A 24259-nucleotide genomic window follows, 5' to 3' on the forward strand; every position below is an offset into this window, starting at 1 on the left:
AGACAGCTGCTTACAACAGGGTTCTCTGGCCCGAAATGTCAGGAGCGCTGAGGCTGAGAAGGCCTGGGCTAGGAGGGCAGGCAGTGCGTGGCACGCGGCTCGCCCCATGATTGCCTCTGCTTTCAGGAACAGCGGCAAACGCTTACAGGTCTTGTTTGCTTGTAGCTGCCACTGTTCTAAGTGCTTGACATCCATGAACTCATTTAATCCTCACAGCAAGTCCATGAGGCAGGGCTCCACTGTTACCACCCCCCTTTACAGTTGAGGAAGCTGAGGCATGGAGCTGTGAAGTGCCAAGCCTCAGGTTCCCCGGGTCCCAGTCTAGGCTGGGCTTCCATTAGAGCCTCTCACACGGTGCTCACGGCAAGTGCTCCCGGGTTTCTCTCCTTTCTTGTGCTCCTTCTGGAACCTTGGGAGCACCAGGGATTGTTTTTATCTGTACAAGGAATTAAAAAATTATTTGGCTGGTCTTTTCTTGCTATTTCTGAGTCCTCCATTTGTGATGGCTTTTGTATTGTTTTCTTTACTGGGGTGAGTACTGACTGCAGAGATTGTGGACAACCATGAAAATTTACTTGTTGAATTTGCATGAAAAAGTCCTGTCCCTCCTGCAGTGTCTCTTAGGGCTCTTTTGACCTCTGGCCTACAGGCTGGGCTGCTTGGGTAGTAGATGTGCTTAGACTGGAGAGCAAACTTTCTCATCCAGGAGGACAGGAGGAGCTGGTGAGTCAGGCTTGGGACACCAGGGGCACGGGACTGTTTTGACGAGGCTCAGAGTTTGTCAGAAGCGGGTGCTTCTCCAAAGGAGGCCTCCAACAGCAGCTTGGGAAGTTATAAAGGGGGTGAGGATGGTGGAAGAAGTATGAAGGGATCGGCTGGATCAAAGCCAACTTCACACCACAGGAAATGCTTATTGGCTCATTAATTATAGGATGTCATCGGATTGGCTTTGCCTCTGGGTGTGGGGGCACTAACCAAGGCTTCAAACAAACAGGCCCATCACTCAACAATGATTAGCAGCAACCATAGGCATCTTCACAGGACCAGATTGACAGGTAGCCTGCAGTACAGAGCCTCAAGTGTGGCCTGGCAACTGGGCTTGGATGGCACACCCGTGGAGCCAACGAGCCCATGCTCGTGCAGCCCACAAGGGCACAGACATGGGCACAGATGTGATGCATTCTCTCTTGGGCCATTTGCTGAGAACTTGCTGTATACTAGGCACTGAGAGGAGTGCAGAAGAAATGTATGACACAGACCTTACCTACAGGCTAGAGCATTGAGGAGAAAAGATTATGTTTGAAAAGTGAGACAGCAGCACAAGAAATATGTTGCATATAAGCGATGCAGTTGCTTAGAGCCAAAGGGGAGTTTTGGACAGGGATTCCCCCCCTGGTGGATGGTAGTGGGCGAGGTGTGCTTCATACCACCATATTTCTTCTAAGGGAAGTAGGAAATACAAAGAAGAAAATAAAAAATCATACTAATAACCCTTATCATAGACACATATTGTTACCATTTTGTCTTTTTTTTGTACTATTATGTCCTTTAACATTGTTTTTCTCTGCCTATAGATTATATGCACACATATACATTTCATTACATAAATAGGTTCATACTGTACATACTGTTCTGTGACTTACTTTTTATACTTAGCGGTAAGTTGCAGACAATTTTTCTTACCACTAAATAAAGTTCTTATGGATCGTATTTTACTGTGTACCTACCATAATTTAACTAATCCCTTATTTTTTGCCTCTTTAGGTTACTAACAGTTGTGGCCTACATAAAATACTGACTTGGTGCACACCCATATTTTTATCCTTAGGATATAATCTTCAAGAATTGTTAGACCAAAGACTGTGCATACTTTCAGTGATGTTGATACTTATTGCCCAGTTGCCTTCCAGGGAGGCTGTAACACCTTGGGCTCTCACTACCAGACAGTCTTATGTGAGTATCTCTTCCACTACATCCTTCCTAACACTACATATTATTATTTTTTTAATTGCCAGTTTGATAAGCAAAACTAGTATTTCACTGTTGCTGCTTTATTTTGCTTTTCTTTATTATTATTTTATTACTTGGCCAGTTAGTATTTTGATGAATTGTTTGATTATGTGCTTGGTATATTCTTTTTCTCATTTATTTGCACAGTATTTTATTTTTGTTATTTCGTGTGGTTTACCCTTTTTGTCTTGTTTTATAGGAGTACTGATCTATATGCAGGCTATTACCTCTTTTTCTTATAACTATTTTATCTTAGATTGTCATTTGCCATTTAGTTTTGTTTTCTGTCTAAGAATTCATAAGTCTAAAAAGTTCATGCACTCAGGGTAGTCTATATAGGTTTTCCAAACCACTGGGCTGGAAGTGGCATGACTAGAAGCAGGGCGGCCCATGGGCAGACCCTGTGCTGGTACTGGGGTGGTAGGACAGGGCCTGCCTGCAGTTGGGGCCAGGCTGGAGAGGATCAAGCTGGGCTGATTCAAGGCAGAGTGGACCTCGGGTTGGAGGGTGAGGAAGGAAGGGGAGCAGTGTGGGGTGACTCACAGGATGCTGACCTGGGTGATGTGAGCAGGTGGAGGATGAACGAGAATTGGAAATAGAGGAGGAGGAGGAGGTGGGGGCAGGGCCAGAGATTGTTATAGTGCCCCTTGCCATGTTGATGGAGGCTCTCTATGGAGAGAACTCCTTGGTATTTGGATCTCTAGGGCTGGTCTGGTTTCTGTCTTTGTGTCAGGCTTAAAAAGGCTTTTTCTGCTTCAGAATTATATAGTCACATAAATCCTCTCTTAATTATTTAACAGTTTTTTTTCTAGTCTTTTGCCCTGTACATGTAAATCTTAATCTAGATGGAATTTGTTGTATTTTGGTGAATTGTGGAATTAAGTATTTAACTTCTTGTTCCTGATGTCACTCATTAGTGATTAAATGATTTAAATGTCCATTCTTACTCTCTGTATCTGAAATACTGTATGTTGCAATACATACACTATGTTATAGTACATTTTCATGTATACCTGAGTCTGCTCTGGAAATCTCTAGTTTGTTCTAGTGAATTGTCTATTCCTATATCAGCACCATCTGCTGTGATGGAATTTTCTTTAAATATATCTTAATAGGTGTTGGGGTAAGATGTACCTCATCATACTGTTTTTCTCAGAAAATTTCTTCGCTTTTTCAGGATGGACTTTAAAATCATTATACCAAGCAAGCCCTACTCACTTGACTGCACACTGAATGCCGGAACATGGGTGCCCCTCATATGGCCCCTTGTATTCATAAGCACAAAACATACCAGGAGCTGGGTTTGGTGGGGCTAGACTTTCTTCCCAATGTGGAATCACATGGCCTCTTTAGAAATAAGTCCCTCAGTGCCACTGACCTCCACTTGGCTATCCTCCAGTCTTTGGCCCCAAGACAGTCCTGTGGATCCTCAGAGTCCCTGTGTTCCTACTGCTGCAGCTGCCATAGTGCCCAGCTGTATGCTCCCCAGGGTAGCCAAGCCAGCCTATTCTGGGCTCTGGCTGTCCATCTTAGGGAGCCCGGTTTCCAGCCAGCGCCCTCGCCAAGCCTGGTCTCCTCTAGGGATTTCCTGCAGGTTAGCTCTAGGGAGCTTCTTCCTAGTTTCTAATATACATGTGTTTTTTTCTCTATTTCATATTTTCTAGGCTTGCTCTTATTGAAGGGACTTTTTCAGGGTCTTTCTTATTGAGGAGTAATGAACACAGTAAATTCACAAACCTTAAGCATATGGTGAATTTTTGTGTGTGTGTGTGTGGTATGACTCTACATTTATTCAGGTCTTTTTTTAAAATTTTGATATTGTTAGTGTTCAATTACTTGAACAACATGTTGGTTACTAGACTCCCCCTATTGTCAAGTCCCCCCCATATATCCCATTACAGTCATTGTCCATCAGCTTAGTAAGATGCTATAGAATCATTACTTATCTTCTCTGTATATACTGCCTTTCCCATGTCCCCCACCCCTACATTATGTGTGCTAATTGAAATGCCCCTTCTTCCTCCTTATCCCTCCCTTCCCACCCATCCTCCTCAGTCCCTTTCCCTTTGGTAACTGTTAGTCCATTCTTGGGTTCTGTGAATCTGCTGCTGTTTTGTTCCTTCAGTTTTTCTTTGTTCTTATACTCCACATATGAGTGAAATCATTTGATACTTGTCTTTCTCCGCCTGGCTTATTTCACTGAGCCTAATACCCTCTAGCTCCATCCATGTTGTTGCAAATGGTAGGATTTGTTTTCTTCTTATGGCCGAATAATATTCCATTGTGTGTGTATGTGTGTGTGTGTGTATATATATATATATATATATATATATATATATACCACATCTTTATCCATTCATCTACTGATGGACACTTAGGTTGCTTCCATTTCTTGGCTATTGTAAATAGTGCTGCAATAAACATAGGGGTGCATATGTCTTTTTCAAACTGGGCTGCTGCATTCTTAGGGTAAATTCCTAGGTGTGAAATTCCTGGGTCAAATGGTATTTCTATTTTTATTTTTTTGAGGAACCTCCATTCTGTTTTCCACAATGGTTGAACTAATTTACATTCCCAGCATACGGTGAATTTTTACGTATGTGTACACTATGTAACCACCACCCTAATCAAGATACCTCTTTTAGAGTTAAACTGTTGGGAGGTTAGAGGGAGGGACAGATCATGAGCATCTTCCCAAGCTGCCATCTATTTTAGAACTGTCTTCAAAGGGTGTTAAGGGGAGAGCCACACATTGAGTCTATACAGTGGTGAGGAGAAAATGGTCAGGAGTGGTGGGTCATGTTCTGGTCCTCCCCCTTACTGGCTATGGGACTTCTGTGCCTCAGTTTCAACAACTGTAAATTGGGAGTAGATGATAGCTCCTACCTCACAAGGTTGTCATGCAGATTACACAAGGCATCAGTGCAAAGAAAATGTTAATTATTGTTTTTGTTGTTGTTGATAATGAGGAGGTGGCAGTGGTTCTTAATGAAGGGTGTGCATCAGAATCACCTCGGGGTGCTCTCATAAAACACGTGCTCAACCTGGCCATATCTATTGAGTCAGAACTCAGATTTTAAATGCCTCCCCAGGTCATTCTGTTGCTTATTGGTGATTAAGAACCACCGGGCTGGAGGGGGCCGTGACTGGAAGCAGGAAGGCCTTCTGGTGGCCCCTGTGATAATGAGGGCAGGAGAGGGTGGAGTTGAGCAGGTCCAAGGCAGAGTGGAGAGGTGGCCAGGACGTGGGGACCTCAGGTGAGGGAGTGAAGCGGGAGGGAGAGGCGACTGGGGCGATTCACAGGATGCTGACCTTGCAACAGAATGAGCAGGGGAGGACGAGCCAGAGTCGGGAATGTGGAGCAGGGCTAAGGGGCAGTGGGTCAGAGATTGTTAGAGCTCCCCTGGGGTTGTTGATGGAGGCTCCTGGCGCAAATAACAAGTTAGTATTTGGATCTCTAGGTCTGGCCTGTGGTGTTTTTCGTGGCGTCATCAGTGTAAAGGAGGTAGATGAAGCCATGGACCTGGCCATAGAGTCAGTGTAGAGAGCAGAAGAGAGCCAAGTTCACAAAGCATCTACCTCTGGGAAGAGCTGCCTCCACTTTCTCTGAGTGCCTGTTTCTCATGTAATAACCCCCTTGCTGATGACCATTGAGGAATAAACTCAGTCTTGTTCCTTGAAGATGAATAATAACTACGGACCACTTTCTTTCCTCATAGGTCTCAAAGTTTTTCACATCCCCTGACAGAGGAGCTTAACCCTTATCCCCCAGCATGCTCAGACAGCGCCTAGTTAGGGGCAGTGTCTCATCGACGGCCCTTCACCCGCAGTGCCGCCATACATACTTAGGCCCTGGTGGGCAGCTCCTTTGACTCTGGCTTTTCTCAGGCCCTTGAATCAACCAGCTACTGTCTGGTAAGAATATAAGCCATTCCCCTACCTCTCTCAGAGACAGTTGCATTTAGAACTACTGATATTATTGAAATAAGGAAAATGTTGGATACCTGAGAGAAGGTGATACTGAATCAATTATTCATTTGCCCATAAAGAACATTCCTGTCCAGTAGACCTTTCTGCATAGAGGGAAATATTCTGTGCTATTTAATATGATAACCACTAGCTATATATGGCTATTGAGCATTTGAAATGTGGCTAGTGTAACTGTGGAACTGGATTTTTCTTTTTAATTAGAGTTAAATTTAAATTGGCAAAGAGAAGCAGGCACTATTAGATTGCATTCACTGGATCAATGAGAGGTGGGGACACTACACCTGACACCCCACTTGGCTGCCCAACTATCAACTGTCCCCCAAAGGGTAACTCTGAACTCAAATGGGCTTTCTTTCTCCCACCCCTCTAGCCCTGGCCCTCAGTTTGCCTCCCCAAGAACGCAGGTGCCTACAGTTGTCCCCCAGAGGCCTCTCCCAGCGCTTGTGACTTTCTGCCTTGTCGCCCCCGCCCCTATTTGTGCTCATGCCACAGCAAACCCTACTTCCTCCAGGAAGGCTTCCCTGACTCTTGTCCCTTCCAGGTGAGACTAGTTTTAGGGCTCTGAACAGATTCCATTTGGCTTCCAGTCAGGGGTGGAGGTGGCAGGGATGGCTCTCAGGAAGGTGAGGGTGCAGCTGCAGGATGGATGTGCGTTAGATCACTGCATTTCAAACTTCCTTGACCACCACATTCAGTGAGAAATACATATCCTGTCCCAACCACCAAACACACCTACACCCAGGTGCATTTTTACCCACAGGTTGAAAAATGCAATGAAATCATCATTGCTTGGGACAATGCCAAACACAGGTCAAGGGGCCCAGTCCAGACTTCACCCTCTAGGTCCCTTGAAGAGCCGGCAGGTGATGGCATTGGCAGCCGTGGGCTCCTGGTGGTGGTCCACCTGGTGGTGCTCTGATCTTTGCATGGCGTCTCCTTTCAAGGCCCTAGTCGGTTGTATCATAAAGTGACCATGGTCACTGTTTTCAGGGCTGTGGAAGGTGTGTGAAGTCGATGAAGCACTCCAGACACCTGAGAGAAAGATGCCCCTCTCAGCGTCAGTGTCACAGGGCTGTACGTCTCCTCCCTCTTGATGAAGCTCCTCGTGGAGGTGAAACTCCCAGGCCTCGTGGGGCTCACCAGAGCTGCTGCCCGGGCAGGGCTGTGAGTGACAAATACAATATGAGCAAAGTGTGGAAATTCTGCGTGCAGTCCCACAGCTATAGAAATAGCCTGTCAGTCAGAGGACAGATGATAAATGTATGTAAGGAGCATTCGAGGGGCAAGTGAGTCTTGGAGTCCCATCTCCCTTTGGACTTTAGTCTTGAACTGTAAGTATTGAAAACAGTACCTATGAAATAGCTACACCAAAATCCCTGCCTCTAAACCAGGTGTTTTATCCCTCCAAGGCTTCAAATGCTGTTGACACTTGTTTAGCGCACATTCCTACAAGAGTGGCTATCTGATTTCCAAGCCCATCACAGAAGAAAAGGAACAGTCTGAAGCATGGTGCTGGCAAGCGGCTTTCAGAGGCAGATGCGTAGATAACAGGCAACTGAACGCGAGAGAAACAACTGTCTAGTTCCGTAGAGAATGCTCCTATCGATGACCACTTCAGTGAGAAAAGGATGTTTTTTAAGACAGGGGGCTTTGGGACCACATGTTAGCAACATTTCCCTTTAAAGTGGTTAAAATAGTATTTTGGCAATTCAAGTTTCACTTTTCAGAAAAAATAATTCTTGAGAACCTCAGTAATTCTGGATAAATTGGGTGCTGCTGAGCTGCTCCTGATTAGGGCTAGCCTTCCTCCTCGTGTGTTTGGGGCACACTGTGATCTCAGGCTCCTGGAGCAAGTCCTCTCCACCCACACCCTAGTCGGCCTCACAACCTGAAGCTGCTTTGCTACTATGGAATTCCTTTGTTCACCAGCATGAGTTTGTGAGCAAATCCTTTCCCATTTGAACCCAGTATTGGGTTTCCCATTTGTGACAGTATTGACTCCCTGAAGCCCTAAAGATAGGTATATAGAGAGAGCTCTGAGCCAGACACTCCCTGGGGATGGCAGGCCTGGGTGGGACTGCCTAAATGACCAGAGGGCAGGAGGAAGCCACTGGGATTGAGCTAGGGTGAGTTTTTAGGGAGCAGTAGGGGTGGGCTGGGAAACCAGTTGCACCCTCTTCATGGCCTTGCCTGATGACAGCCCACTTACTGAGGCCAGGCCAGGTCTCCTTTTCTTCTGCAGCCTGTCCGCTCCCAGCTCCCTGGCCCCCTGGTCCCCAGATCTGCTTCTATGAGTTGCCCTGAGTAACTGCAGGCAGGGGTGCTCCAACCAGAAGGGGACCTCAAAGAAAAGCCAGGCATTTCTGAGACAAAGATTGTTTATTCCTCACCATCTAAGAAAGTGAGTATGAAGCAGAAGTGGGGTTGGAGATGGGTCAACCCACCAGGAGGTTCTGTCTTAACAACAGGTTGTTGTATAGTGTGTATGTGTAATGCATTACTCATCCTAATGTTGATATTTGTATATGCTGTTTGATTACAAAATGATGGAACTGTTCCTCCTAATGGGGGAAAACACAATAATAAACTAAAACAACAATATCAAAAGTCTTTGAAAAGATTTCAGAGATTTGCAGAGCCATTCACTGATGTGTCCCCAAGGCCAGAAGTGGAGTAAGGCTTGGTCAAGTGATAGTTCTAAGAAGCTGCCCAGTGGAATTATTTTTTCAGAATAGAATGTGAGGGGTAGAGAAAAACCACTCAATTGTAAGTACTGTAAATGAGATTCTGATGAGGAAGTTGCAAATGGTTTTAACAGGGAGATGGTGGGGCAGCACAAAAGAAGACAGACAACCTTAGATTTTCAGTGAGCCTGCTGGGTTCTCCTAGGTTTGTGGTAACTGGTGTGTGATACACCTGGTCAAAGTAGCCAGAGGGACCGAAGTCCAGAATAGCAGGGCTTGGGGAGGAAGCCTGGCTGGCACAGCAGTTGCCCACCTGTTTCCTGACTGAGGTCTGTTTCAGGCAAGAGGATGAACAAGGTAAAGACAGGCCCTCTGATAGTGGGAGGTACAGAATGTTAATGTCTGAAATAAAGAAAAAGTGCCCAATTTCCATTTATTTCCAGCTGCCTCCCTTGGTATCCTGAAACTGGATGGAAAAGTAACAAAGATCATGTGTCATGTGGAGTGAAATGAAGCTCCCAAAGTGGTGGAACTCAACCCCTTCCTGAAGTAGAAGAACCTGTCTTCAAGAAGTAGAAGCCCACTGTGGAAGGCAGAACGTCACACACGTGGAGACCATTCAGGGCAATGCAGGGTGTAGCCCTCTGGGGAAGGCTCGTAGGAGAGGCAGGCTGAGGCCTCCTTCCTTGGAAAACAGCTCCTGAAAGTGTGACTTGTCTTTCAGGCGAACGAGGGCCGCTGTCCCGTCAGTCCAGTGCTCTCCCCAGCTGATTGCATGACGGCCCCCCTGTGCACCCAAGCAAGCACTGGGACTGGCTGGGCTGGCCTGGCAGGTCTGAGGATGCAGGGTCCACTCCACGGCCTATGGGCACAGCTGGGGCCCACAGACCCCATGCCTGAGCTGTAGGGTCCGGACATTAAGGAACCCTGTGCCTGCCTCCTCTCTGCCTGGCACTGTGCTGGGCGTCCTTGGGTGGTGTCGTGGCACATCACACCTGGGAGCTGGGTGGTGTCAGGTAAGTAAACAGGCTGGGACATTAAATTGTCTTCATAAGGGGCAGAGCCAAGGGCTCGGAGCCAAGGTTTCCAAGGGCAAAGTCAGATGTCACTTCCATACCCCACCCTGGGCAAGACCAGTGATGACTCAGCCGAGAACCCTGCCCTCAGGAAGATGGAGCCAGACATCCGGTAACTGACCACCTCAGCCCAGGGGAAGGGCCAGGAGGCTCTGAGAGCCCTGCCCTTCCAGGCCAGGCTCTTGTTTCTCGGATCCCTGCCTGCTCATGCGACCCCCTCACAAAGCCAATACCTGCCTGTGAAGTACTCAGGGGCTCCCTCCTGCTCACTCTTTATGGAAACCTCTCTCAATCAGTGGTCATTTTAGAGAAGGAAAGCAGTTTAGAAAAAAAACACTTTTTGAAGCAGCCGTGGCCATTTTTTCCCCCTAAAGACTATTTTTAAAGAACAGTTTTAGGTTTATAGCAAAATTAAGAGGAAGGTATAGAAGTCTCCTATATACCCCCTGTCCCCATATTCACAGCCTTCCCCTTCATCGACAACCCCCAGCAGATCAGTACCTTTGTTACAATTGATGAATCTATGTGGTGGCCTTTTTTTCCAACAAAAATTTCATCTGAACATGCTTAAAATTGAAAACAGATGCCAGGAGAGCTATTCTGCGTGAAGAGAGTGTGGGGAAACCTGTGGGCGACCTGTTTCTCGACCGCCTCCTGCCACCTCACCCAGATTCAGCAGGACCAGGGTGTAGCCTATGACTCCTGCTCTGAGCAGGGGAGACTTAATCCTATTCTTTGTTAATGAGCTCGTCTCTGGGTCTGTGCCTTTAGAACATAAGTTTCATGTTGGCAGATTTTGAAAAAAATTATGGTAAACGATACCATATTTATAAAATATAAAATTTACCTTTTTTGAGTGTACAGTTCAGTGACATTAAGTACATTCACATTGTTCTGCAACCATTGTCATCACCATCCATTTCCAAAACTTCTCTATCATCCCAAATTGGATCTCTATACCCATTAAACAGTGACTCCCCATTCAGCTCTGCCCCCTACCCGCCAGATTCTAGCAACCACCATTCTACTCTGTCTCTAAGAATGTGCCTATTCTAGGTACCTCATAAATGAAATCATACAATATTTGTCTTTTTGCATCTGGCTTATTTCACTTAGCATAATTTCTTCAAGGTTCATCCATACTGTATCGTATGTCAAATTTTCCTTCCTTTTTAAGGCTGAATAATATTCTGTTGTATGTATATATCACATTTGATTATCTATTCATCTGTCGATGGACATTTGTGTTGCTTCCACCTTTTTGCTATTGTAAATAATGCTGCTGTGAACATTGGTGCAGAAATAATCTGTTCGAGTTTCTGCTTTCAGTTCTTTTGGGTATGTATCCAGAAGTGGAATTGCTGGATTGTATGATAATTCTATGTTTAAATCTTTGAGGAACTGTCATACTATTTTCCACAAAGGATGCACTATTTTACAATCCCCCAAGCAGTGTACTAGGGTTCCAGTTTCTTCACATCCTTGCCATTGTGGCAGATTCCATTTTAATCTCTTATTCATGGCTGAGAGACTATGTCAGTGCCTAGCAGATAATAGGTGCTCAATAAATATTTGTTGGGTTAATGGGAAGCCTTTGTCTCTGGGCAAGTCTTGGTCTCTTGTACTTGGGTGCCCTCCTACCTGTCACCTAGTCAACAGTCCACTTTTAGTCCCTGCTCAGCTCTAAGACAATCACCCTTTTGATGGAGTAAGTTAACTAGAGCTTCAATAAAGAGGAAATGGTGGCACTGTGCAGGTCAGGGAATCTAATATGCTGGTTAGCATGGGAGTGTTTTTCAAATTGTGGGTCTCTACCCATTTGTGGCTCATGAAACCAATTTTTAGTGGTTAAAACCAGAATTTATGAAAAATTAATAGAATAAAATACCAGAATATACCACATGCAAAAAAGAGTATCACTCTGTGAAACTTTTGTTTTTAGTGTGATATTTATGTATGTGTGTAACGAACTGCCAAGAGTTTGAAAACACTGTTGTATAGGATATACAGCCTCTGCTTAAACAATTCCCCATGGCTGGGTGCGTACTAACTTACAAGGAAGCCCACGCCATTTGGGAGTCCACTGCCACATTGGAATGTTCCTCCCTCACGGAGCAGAAACCATTCAGCATGTAAGATCTCTGCTTTGAGGCCCTACTTTATGCTAAGACCTGTAATAGGCACTTGAGATGAAGAAGAATAGAGGGTGCCTCCAGGAGTTTAATGGAGAAGAGAGGCTGGAGGACATGGAAGGGGGCAGCCTGCTGTGAGAAGGAAGGGCAGAGGGGGCAGAATGAGTGCTGCCTGAGCGAGTCTAGGAAGGACGCCAGAATGGGTCTTGAAGGATGAGTAGGACCTTGCTATTCTCTACCCAGAGGAACGCTTATAGGAAAGTATGGAGATCAGAAAGAGCAGATTTTGTTCAAAGAAGAACAGGTAGCCTGGCTGGGGTCCAGGGGCTGGGGGCCAGGGTTTCTGGAGGTCTGGGTAGAGGAAGTTGAAGTAGGAGAGCAGGCAAAGGTCAAATTGTGAAAGGTGCCAAGAGCTTAGATTTTCACCCTATAGCTAAAGGGGTGTCATTTGAATATTTAGAATACAAATAGGTGTCAGGATGTGTATTGTGCCCTGGGGAATTAGGGTGAATGAAACAGAAACCTGGCCTGAGAAGTGCTGTTGGGGCCCTGGCCTAGTGGGCCTCTCACTGGGAGCCAGGAGAGGGGGTGTGTGCAGTGCCATGGCATCTGGCATGGGGAGTGGGGTGAACTAAGGAATCACACAGAGAGACAGTTGTAGGAAGTGGGATGCGTGGTGTGATGGGAAACAACGAGCCCATGATGGGGTGAAAGGCGTACCTGGTTTAGACCAGGAGGGAAGACTTTTGTGAAGAAATGATGTTTAAGTTGCAGCCTGCAGGCGAAGAGCCTTCTTGGCAAAGGAGACAGCATGGGCAGAGGCCATGAGGTCGAGAAGACCCTGGACCAAGAGGCAGCCCAGAAAGGGAGGCTGGAGGGCTGAGCCAGCCCTGGGGAGGGCCAGGGACCAGGTGGGGGCAGGCCTTGAGTAAGGATTTAGGATATTATCCCAACGGCAGTGAGGAGCCACTGTAGAGTTTAAGCAAGTTTAAGTGTGTTATGTGTTTACTTTTATATGAAACAAAAAGTACTATCAGGATGAAGGTAAGAGTCAGGAGGCCCAGAGGAATGGAAGGAAGGGAAACTGTGAGGCGCTATGGGAAGCTCACCCTTCCTTTCTGGGGGTCCTGGAGCTTGGCTGTTTGGATCTGGGGGTGCGGGATAGGAGAAGTGACAGGAGATGCCCAGAGGCTGTAACCCCTGAGGGAACACTGGAGGGCAAGGAGGGCGGAGGGAGTCTTCTCTTTCTCCAGGACTCCTGTTTCTGGGGCCATGCCCTCAGCCAGGCTGGTCTTTTGACTGAGCATCTTGTTCCCACCTCTGCACCTTTGCCCAGGCTGTTCACCCTCCCTGGAATGCCATTCCTGCTTCTTTCTCTTTCTTCCTAACCCTAGGTGGCTCATCCCTTACCGCCCACATCCTTTGGAGGGCTTTGCCCACCACTCTGGTTCCCCCTCCCTCCCACGCCCAGTCCCACACTGTGTGCGGCCCGCAGAGGTGGGAAGGATGGGGTTCTGCAGCATGTGTGGTGGCACTGCACTGATGGGAGCCCCTCTTCAGCTCCAGCGTGGAGCAGGGTGGGAGTCTTCCTCAGAGTTACCACACAATCCTCCCCACTCTCCTGGCTCCCAGTGAGAGGCATGCACAGCCCTCATGTCCCTCCCATCTGGGTCACACGGACCCCAGGCCCGGAGCGAGGAGGGTTTGGGGACTGATGCCAGAACCCCGGCACCTCCTGTGGTCTGCTGCGTGGATGAAGTGTGGGAAACTATCATCCCGCTTCCAAGTGTGGGCTCCCTCCTGCTTAACACAGCTGGGCTAGGGACATGAAGGCCTGAGCTGAAGAGCCTTTTAGGTGTCCCTTTATGGCCTTGCTGATCTGGGACGCCTTGCCCTAGCTCAGGGGGCAGCCCCTAGCAAGCAGATTCCCTCCTGGGCACACTTATGTTTGCCTGGGGTTGAGAGAGTGCTTGCTGGGCCTTTTCACCTATTGGGTAGCTGGGTGGCTGGGGAGGACCATTCATACTGTTACCTAAACCGCCCCCACTGCCACCGGGAGTGCCATTCCGGGCCACATGGAGCATTACCCATGTGGCAGGCAGCCCAGCTGTGGTTCCTGCAGGGCAATGTCTTTTGGTTGGGATTCATATTAGACACCCCATATGTTTTCTCCAGTGAAGGCATCTGCATATAGGACATCTGTGTCCCGTTTGACAGGCAGGTCTCCCTTGGTCCCAGTCTCCACAGATCTAGTGTAGGATGACTGCTTCCTTCTCTGAGGTGTCCCCCAGACTTCCCACATTTGATTTAGTGCATGCCACATGGTCTGTATTTTAAGTCTGGACATCCCACATTTTCTCTCCAAGTCTCATGAAAATTCCATCCACCATTGCTGTATGATACTGAGGCAAATGAGCAGAAGCAAATGTGCTTAGAGATCCGTAGTCCTTCGTAACTTCTGGCATTAATGTTACTGTCAGAGCCATGCCCAGGCCTGGGTTTTCTTGCCACCCAGCTTTCCTGCATCTCCCCTATCATAGCCTTGTGACAAAGGTCTAATTACTTAATTGTCTTCTCCTTCACTAGGCTCTTAGCTCTCAGAGGGCAGCAACTGTTAAACTCATATTTCTATCCTTTGATCTGGCACACAAAGTCCATATATTCCATATGTATTTGTTGAGATGATGGATATATGAATTCTAGACTTCTTGAGGATGGAGATTGAGTCAGAGTTGAGCCCATAGTAAGGCAGATAGGTTGGCCAATTGATGGGAATGCTGGAGAATGACCTGGAAAAGTTTTCCAGGTCAAACTGGATTTTTATCTTAAAGGAAACAAAGAAACCCAAAGGCTAGACTCTCCCAAATATCTGGAACACGGGTCAGTGAGAGGCCAGACCCTGTCACATGTGAACCATGATTTTGGACAGTGGGAAGGTGGTGTGGTGAAGTGAGGGGAACTTGGGTAATAAGAGAGGGGCTTTGCATGAACCAGTGGTGACCAAGTGCTCAGAGCTGAGGAACTGGTTAATTCAGTTGTCTACCCACAAGGTCCAAATCTAACAGAAAGGGAAGGAATGAGAGAGAGAGAGACAGACAGACCTCAAGTTTGGAAACTAGATCAAACCAAACCTGAATCCCCATTTCATCTCCTTCAATTATGGAGCTCTAGACATAGTATTAATCCTTCTGAGTCCTAGTTTGTGCATCTGAGGAATGAGAATTAGATTAATATATGTGATAGGCCCCACACCATTCTTAGCTCATGGTAGATACTCAGTAAATGATGGCATCATATTTTGCATGCTGTATCAACATGTGTCCAGCTAATGTAAGTCAAGAAAAGGTTACTTACTAGAAGAATCCTAGCTCACAGCCTTGAATTGGTTGACTCTGAGGCCTCAGAAAGGCCAGGAGAGTTGAGCCTGGGATTTCAGGAACATGAGGGCTGCTCTTGGTTGGGGGTAGTGCCAGCCCCCTTATGTAATCTCCAGACAGAATATCATTGGCCAATTGGGATCCTGTGCTGACAGTCCCACTAGGAATTGAGATGAGGTTCTTCTCCAGAAAAGTGAGGTGCTGTATCCAGAAGAAGGGGGAGTGGCAGAATTGTGGATCCCCTCCACCCCCACCTCCCACCCCACTCTGGTGCTCATTTAGGCCCTTCACGGAGCCCTCATGTACAAAACTACATCAAGACTGCTCCCCCCGCCCTCCCCATTCTTTAAATTCCTTCACCAATTTTTAATTTCAACACAGTCTGCTCAGTCTAGCTTAGCCCAGCCCTGAGCAGGAGGGTGGCATCTTTACTCAAGACTGCCCTCCTCCAAGGCCTGCTGCCCCCTCCCTGTCTCTTCCCAAGAGTCCCAGGCCCAAATACATACCAGCTCTGTACAAGGTTCTATACATAGACCCTACAGAAAAGAACCTCACTCCTGCTTTTAAATGTTATTCACTTCTTCCTACTTTCACTTTTTCAAATTGATTCTTCTTTTTACTTTACTCTTGGTGCAGTCTAGCAGGAGACATATTCTTAGGAAGCTACTAGGAGACTGGGGGTTTCCAGTAGAACAAGAGGCTCAACTGAGACAAATTGAAAATACGAGTACCAAGGATTGCAAAGTATCCTTAAGGACTGAGCCCTTCACAGGACCCCAACTGCCAGCTTTGGAAGCCTTTTCTGCTCCCAGTATTCTCCCACAGCAGTATCAGCCACTCAGGATGTCTGGAAGGCCTCTAGGCCTAAGACTTCATAGTGACTAGCCTCAGGCCCAGCAAAGGTGAGAAGCATGCTTACCTTCTCAAGACTGGTAAGTCAGCATATGTGCCTTTATGACCTTGTCCTCCCCTCTCTTTTGGAAGATTCCTACTGCCAGGGCCCTCATGCCCACCAAGACCAGTCCATTTCAGGTGGTATGTATCGCTTGCTGTGAACCTGCCCCTTCCCTTTCCCCTTATTAAAGCTCATCTCTCCTGTGTCTCCCCTTTCAGCCATCTGTGTGTTAGAATGCTCTGATTGGTCACTCCCCCATACAGCTGGTAAATTTAAAGTCCTAGAAAACTTGTATTTTATAGGGGAGTTTAAAGGGACAGAGTGTCCACTTCAAAGGGTTAGCTAAGGATTAGCTTCTAGTTGTGGGGCTCCTGGGCAGTGTAGCTCTAGTGCCTGAGGGAGGGAAGGAAAGGAGAAAAGAAGGCAGGAAGGAACTAAGGAACTAACTGTTGGGGAAGGAAGCAACTGATGGGGAGAGATTCCAGTCACAATCAATCACCTTCTCTGGATTCCATCTACCATGGTAAACAGATGGCTGCCTGCTCTGCCTAGTCATGTCTGGCTTGGGTTCAGCTGAATTCTCCCAGCCTGAGCATCATTAAAAAGTAGAGAAAACAATTTTTTTTTTTTTACAGAAAATTGTGAGAAGCAGTGAAATGTGGCATTTGGGTATGGGAATTTTTTATTTCTCTTTATTTGAGATATAGCAGCCTGCAAACCACAAAATTCACTCTTTGAAGTTTACAATCGAGTGTTTTTTTAGTATATTCACAGGGTTGTGCAGCTATCATCACTATCTTAATTCCAGAACATTTTCATTACCCCAAAAAGAGACCCCAGACCCATTAGTGGTCACTCCCTACCTTCCAGCCCCTGGCAATAACTAATCTACTTTCTGTCTCTGTGGATTTGCTTATTTTGGATATTTCATATGAATAGAACTAAACAATAAGTGGCCTTTTGTGTCTGGTGTCTTTCACTTAACATGTTTTCAAGATTCGTCCATGTTGTAGCATATACAGTACTTCATTCCTGTTTCTTGCTGAACAATATTCCATTGTCTGGATATCCTACATTTTGTTTATCCTGATGGACATTGGATTGTTTCCACTTTTTGGCTATTACAAATAATATTGCTATGAACATTCATGCACAAGTTTTTTTGTGGACATGTTTTCAGTTCTCTTGCGTGTACACCTAAGAGTGGAATTGCTGGTCATGTGATAATTCTGTGGGTACATTTCTGAAGAACTGCCACAGGTTGGGGATTTTTGATACCTTTTTTCCCCTAATTATAAACATATGTTCACTGTAGAAAACTCATAATATATGCAAATATATTCAGAAGAAAATAAGATTCACTCTAATTATATGACCCATTAATAACTTATCCTTACTATATTGGTATATTTCCTTCTTGTCTAGCTTATGTACATCATTTAAAAAACTGTTCTGAACTTAGAAAGATATATATATGTAGTTTTGTGTCCTAATTCTTTCACTTTACCTTCTGTTGTAGGCATTTTCCATCTCAGTCAATATTATGATGTGATTCTTTCTGACCACATTCTTTCAGCATTGGATTCATCATAGTGCATTTAATCAAGCTGTTCTTGGACATGGAGATAATTTCCACATTTTTATCACTATCACAAGTGATGCAATATCCTTGTAATGTAAATGTCCATTTACATCTCTGATAAGTTTTGAGATAAAATCTTAGAAGTGAAATTCTGGCTAAAAGAATGTGAAGCTCTAAAAAATAAACCTTTTGTTTTGAAATACTTTAAATTTACAGAAAGGTTGTAACACTAGTACAGAGTCCCCATATACTCTTTACTCAGCTTCCTCTAATGTTAATATCTTTTTTTAATTAATTCATTTTTTAATTAAGGTATTACTGATATGCACTCTTATGAAGGTTTCACATGAAAAAACACTGTGGTTACTACATTCACCCATATTATTGTGTCCCCCTCATACCCCATTGCAGTCACTGCCCATCAGTATAGTAAGATGCCACAGAGTCACTATTTGCCTTCTCTGTGCTACACTGTTTTCCCCCTGATCCCCCCAAACCATGTGTGCCAATCACAATACCCTTCAATCCCCTTCTCCCTCCCTCCCCCTCCGCCCTCCCCCACCCCTCCCATTTGGTAACTGCTAGTCCCTTCTTGGAGTCTGTGAGTCTGTTGCTGTTTTGTTCCTTCAGTTTTGCTTCTTGTTATACTCCACAGATGAGGGAAGTCATTTGATACTTGTCTTTCTCTGCCTGGCTTATTTCACTGAGCATGATATCCTCCAGCTCCATGCATGTTGTTGCAAATGGTAATATTTGTTTCTTTCTATGGCTGAATAGTATTCCATTGTGTATATGTACCACATCTTCTTTATCCATTCATCTACTGATGGATACTTAGGTTGCTTCCATATCTTGGCTATTGTAAATAGTGCTGTAATAAACATAATGGTGTAACTTTAATATCTTAACTAACAAGAGTATATTAATCAAAACTAGTAAATTACCACTGGTACACTACTATTAACTAAACCCCAGACTTCATTTGGCCATCACTGGTACTTTCTTACTAACACCTTTCTCAATTCCAGGAACCAGTCCAAGATATCATGTTGTATTGAGGGTGTGCATACTCTTAAGGCTTTCAATATATGTGTGTGTGTATGTTTGTGTGTGTAAAAGTTGTATAATTTTATGGTCCCACCAAAAGTATAGGGGAAAAAAGACTTTGCCAATCAAAAAGGCATAATAGCAACAACAATAACATAAATTTAGTGGGCATTTTTTAATTGTTGGTAGGTTTACAGATTTTTTCATCTGCTCAGTGGCCAATTGTACTTGCCTTTGATTTCCCAATCTACAGGGGTTTTTGTCACTGTCTAGGCCCTGAAGTTCCATTCAATCTGACTTACAACCAGTGTCAGGTGAGCGTCTTGGAAGCCGTCACTGCATCTTGCGAAGTCACCAAAGCAGGCATCACCTGGGAAGGGCAGGCCTGCCCGCTTATCCCTGCAGGCCTTGTTTCCACAAAGAGGAGAATTCCCCGTGCTGCGGACCCTGGGTGACAGTGGGGTGTGCTCTCCTAGAGAGCTGTGTACAAAGAGAAGTACAGGGTGGGCAGTGACGTATTGGAAAGAGCCCTGTCTAGGAGTTGGGAGAACTGGGGTTTGGTCCTACTTTTCTTAATACCTGTGTGAACTTGATAAACTCTGGTCCATTTGCTGAGCTCTAATTTTTTCATTGGGTTAACTGGCTGAATCTCGGGGACTGAATGGGCAATTGTGAAGGCACTCTGTAAAGCACTGTACAAATGGGTGACATGGTTCTAGGGAATGAGGTCAGGAAGGGGACTGAGTGTTGCCTTATGTGGACAGTATGAACCTTAATCTACCATCCCTGGAGGGCAGGAAATGTTCCTGAGATCAACTCAGTTCCAGCCCTGAGCTCTGGTCTTGCCTGACAGAGAGGAAATCCCACTGTGGGCACTCCAGGCCCCTCCCCACAAGGGTCCCTCTGGAATCCAGGAGGCACATGGTACTGCCCAGCAAGGGGCACTTCTGGGAGCTGTCCACTCTCATGGGCCCATGTGCCCTGTGAGGCTCGACCTCTGCCCCTAGGCCGCGCTTGAGGCTTTTATGCCCAGGACCCTGCCTCCCCGCCTCTCAGACCTGCCCCTCTCTGTCTCCATCCTCTCTCTGCTCCTGAGTTTCCCGGCTTCCCTCTCCTTTTCTCCCTTCAGGGTAGCCCTTAAGACACCCCCCTCAGAGCAGTAGGAGCGCAGGATCAGAAAAACAGACACAAGGGAGAGAAGGGCCTAGGGGTGGAATTTGTCTGATCCTGAGACTCATAGAGGACAAATCCAAGACCTTCTTGGAATGGAAAGGGAAAAGGGAAAACACAAATTAATATCTGAGAAACAACGTGGCCACATGGAGAAGAAATTGGAAGATACGTCCTCTTGTCCAGGTACGGTCACAGACCTGCTGTATGGCCTCAGACGCGGCCCCCGTTGGCTCTGAGCCTGTTTCCTCAGCTGTGTAATGAGAGAGTGGGCTCCACAACCTCTAGGCAGCCGTGGGCACTCACTGTCCTGGAGAAAGCCACTGCCTGGAGGGGGGAAGGTTGTCTTTTATTTGACGTTCCTGGTCTTTCCCAGTCACTGATCAGGTCTCCTTTAGCAGCATTGCTGACAGATTGTTATTCAGGTCTGTTGTTGTTCCTGTGAAGGTTTTCTGTGGCTCTGTATAGTCATCACAGTAAACATGAGCTAGCTCTGGGCTTGACCTAAGTGCCCTCTGTGCATTATCTCATTGCATCTGCATGACTGCTTTTTGGGTTGGTCCTATTGTTTTCATGTGATGAAAGAGGAAATAGAGGCTAGGTAGCTTTCCCACGGCCACACGGTGGGTGAGAGGCAGAGCGGGCCTCTGAAGCTGAGCTTTCTATCTCACTGGGTTGTATCCCCCCAGGGGGACAGAGGGAATCGGAATGCAAGTGTCCTGGGGCAAGTGGGTGACCATTGTCTGAACCAGTGTGGGAAAACTGTCCCCGAAGAGACTCCCGGCTTCTCATATTCCCCTGAGTCCTGAAGAGCTGAAGAGAGAGCTCTGGGTGGAGCATAAGGACCCCCTGGGAACGAGGGTCCTCTGGGGATGAGAGCAAGCGTTTCTCAGAGTTCTGGGGTTGCTGCCTGGCGGTAAGGCCCAGGACCCTGCCTGCATACCCTCTCTGCACAGAGCTTCCTCCTTTTTCCAGGGCCGGGGATTTGCTGTATTTATGCAAAGGTGGTCCAAGAGCACCACAGCCTGCTTCCTCTTTGGGCTGGGATAGGGATGATGTCTTGGTTTGCATCTGTTCTCTGGGTAGGCACATGCCACTGTCATCATGCACCACCCAAAGTCAGGGGCCCACCAACTGGGGCTCGCTGCCTAGAGAGGGCCCAGGACAGCCTGGAAGGGTGCAGTGGAGTGATACCAACAAGCCTCCCTCCCAGTGACTCTGTGACATTGGTCCCTCTGCTGTCCCCACAGAGTTACTTACACTTCTAATTGCTACCTCTCTCTCCTTCACCCATGCATGGGCTTAAACTTCACTGTGGAAAAAGAAAATTCCAAGACCTTGTGACCTTCCAAAGATGCATTCTACCCAATGTTTCTGATGAACTGGTTGGGAAATGATACCTTAGTTATCCAGGTCTTAAGCTAGGTTTGCACTTATATTGACTTAAAAGTCATATTGGGCCAATTCTTTGCATTTGTTCTTATTAAGCCTTCCTAGGCAGTACTGGCTCAGGCATTGTGAGTACAATAGAAATACCAGACAGAAGGTCTAAAGGCTGTCCTTCATTTCACAGATGGAAACAGAACAGTCCAGAGATGCTAAGCAGCTTGTCAAAGGTCACACAGCCACTGTGGCAGTTCTGGGTTTGGAACTTGAGGTTCCTGCCTTTCAGCCCTGTGCTGTTTCAACAGCATCTTATGTAATTTACAGTATGGTTGGAGGAACAGGAATGACACCCCTTAAACAATACCCAGCCCTTTGAGGGGAGCAGAGGTCCCCTTGCTGGTGATTTCCAACCCACAGTGGGCTGCTGCCAGTGTCTTTATGTTGTATATTTATGTATGCATGTCTGGCAGTTGTAATTTTCTTTTAAGACTGGGAAATCCCATAATTTAAAACAATGATTGGGTGAAATTGAATTCCTATACTTTTGCCTAGTTTGTGCTTCTTTAGTGTATGTGTGTGTGTTGTGTTTTATGGGGGTTTTTCTAGCACTCTCTATCCTCAGACAATTTCACACAGGTTGATCTGGGTTAGGGCTCCCGGTGTGTGCTTTCAACAGGGCACGATGATGGAGACAGAGGAGAGCGGGAATGGAGTGTGGGGAAGGGGTAACCCATACATGTGTGGAAAGGAGATACTGTGCCATCTTATTGGCTGGGAAACTCTGAACCTCAGGGAGAGGGGGTCTGCCGTGGTTGTCCGCTAGTGGAGTGAGGTGGGATCTCTGGGTGAAAGGAAAGAGGCTGTAAAGGGCATCTTTTAACCCAGAATGTACAGTTTTTGAAGGTTCCTGACTCAGTGTCAATATTATCCTTTCATTTGCTCAAATAATTCTGGAGAACACCCAACAAATAGTGATCTAAAATCACCTCTGGGCAAAGGCCCTGTGTCAGGTTCCAGGAGGGATGAATCTTACATCTAGGGACATATCCTGGTTATGTTCTCTCCTGTATAGGAGGGAGTCAGTCTCCTCTGGGTCCCATGGCTGCCTGAGGGCTCCCAGTCCACCTCAAGGGCTCCAGGATTGACTCCTGCCTAGTGCCGGGCCTCTTGAGGTTGGCATGGGGTAAGGCTGCACATCCACTTTGCTGCCTTACCAAGATCAGATTGGAGGAGTGAGGCTCTGTGGGGCTGGGCCTGGCTTCCAAGGAAGTCAACTACGCAGCTCCTCTGAGAAGCCAGTGGGCTGAAAGCAGTTGTTAGAGATCATGTGTCTCCATTCCTCCCTTACACCCAACTTTTTGTTGGAGAAAATGAAGACTACCAGGCTCACTATCCCAGAATGAAACCAAATTTGGATCTCACAAGAGATCAGAACAGATTCTCAAAATGGAAGGCTGGGGACTTCAGCACAGGCAGGCGTGCGGGCCTCCGAGGTGGCCCATCTGGGTCAGGGCCTCCCTGGGCCAAACAGCGGAGAGGGGCAGGGCTAGGTGAGGCAAAGCCGAGGTTGGGTCACACTTCTAACTCCTGTTTCTTTGGAGCTATGAGTTAGACAGATTTTATCTTGCCTGCTTTGACCCTCCATGAGGCAACAGTTGTGGGTGGTGGAGAACAGAGAGCAGCTAGCACTCTGGTTCTTCTTTTGGTTCATTTAGCAACTTCTTGTAACTTTTGAGCAAGAACAGGTATAACCCCTTGTGCCCTGAGGTGTGCAGTCTCTGATACACGCCTGTGGTCCAAAGGCCATTGAAAAACTGACCCTGGATCAGCCCAGTCAAACATATCGGGGGAGGAATGGGGGACATTAAATATGCAGCCTCAGCTGGGCCCTTCCATGCATCTGACTGATCACTCAGCAGATAATTGTGGGCATCTACTTTGTCCTGTGCACCATGAGGGGTATTCTGGCTCCTTCATGCCTCACTCCTTCCCCTTTATCGCTCAGCGAGGCCCGCCCCTTACCGATAAAGATCCAGGACCACAGGGAGGAAACCGTGGGCTTGGCCTCTGTCACTGAGTGAGGGCAGCTGGTAGCAGTCTCTTGGCAAATTCAGATGAATCTGTTACAGAGTTTTCCTCGAGTAATTATGGGTGCTTTCCAAACTTACCAATTCCCTAAATAATGGGGTAGGAGGAAGGGAAGCTTTCCAGGGAGAGAAACAGAATGGGCAAACGCCCTGTGGTGAAAGGGAGCAGGGCTCCTTCAAAAATCCCAGGAAAGATAGTATGACAGGGAAAGATAGGTGAGTTTGCAGGTTGGGCTCCTGTTGGGCAAGTGGGGCCTCTCTGTGAGCCCCTCTCATGATCCCTGTGCTTTGCCCAGGACACCCCTTTCCTTCCTCAGCTCTGGGTCTAGCACTAGCTTTTCTGGAAAGCCTTCCTGAGCACCTGGATACAGTCGGATCCTCTTCCACCTCTCCTCCAGACCTCGTCTCACCTTAGAGGGAGCTCTCCTTTCCAGGGCTGGGGCTTTTCAGCCTTCCATGGCATCTGGCTGAGGCCGACCCCTCCTTCCTCCTGCCTGAGGATCAAGCCTTAGTCTGGAACTGTCCCAGTGGGGAATTTCCTGGAGCTGCCAGGCATGTGACCAGGGCCTACTCTGTGCCCAAGAACCAACCCTGTCCCCAGGCACTCAGGGGCTGTTAGTCCCAGGGTATGAGGGCAGTTAGCTGACAGGGAATGTGACAGGAATGTAAAATACCATCAGCCCAGGACCCCATATCCTGGGAACAGCCTGGCTTTATGCCTGTGTGCCCTCCCCAGCCACCCAACATTGTCCTATTCTACTGCTGCTCTGAAACAATTCCAGAATCCCTACTCTTTGATCCTAGCCTTCTCCCAGAGTTTTCA

The 24259-nt window shown here is 46.8% G+C and overlaps 1 long non-coding RNA gene across 1 annotated transcript; it reads left to right on the top strand.

The window, feature by feature from the left end:
* The first annotated feature begins 371 nt into the window (after positions 1–371).
* On the top strand, positions 372–3823 carry LOC118923923 (uncharacterized). The gene is made up of 3 exons (XR_008995815.1): positions 372–531; positions 1829–1953; positions 3188–3823. It is a non-coding gene; the product is annotated as an uncharacterized LOC118923923 (long non-coding RNA).
* The last annotated feature ends 20436 nt before the right edge of the window (positions 3824–24259 follow it).

Source organism: Manis pentadactyla, chromosome 2, assembly GCF_030020395.1.
Source record: "Manis pentadactyla isolate mManPen7 chromosome 2, mManPen7.hap1, whole genome shotgun sequence".
In the NCBI taxonomy this organism is placed as follows: domain Eukaryota; kingdom Metazoa; phylum Chordata; class Mammalia; order Pholidota; family Manidae; genus Manis; species Manis pentadactyla.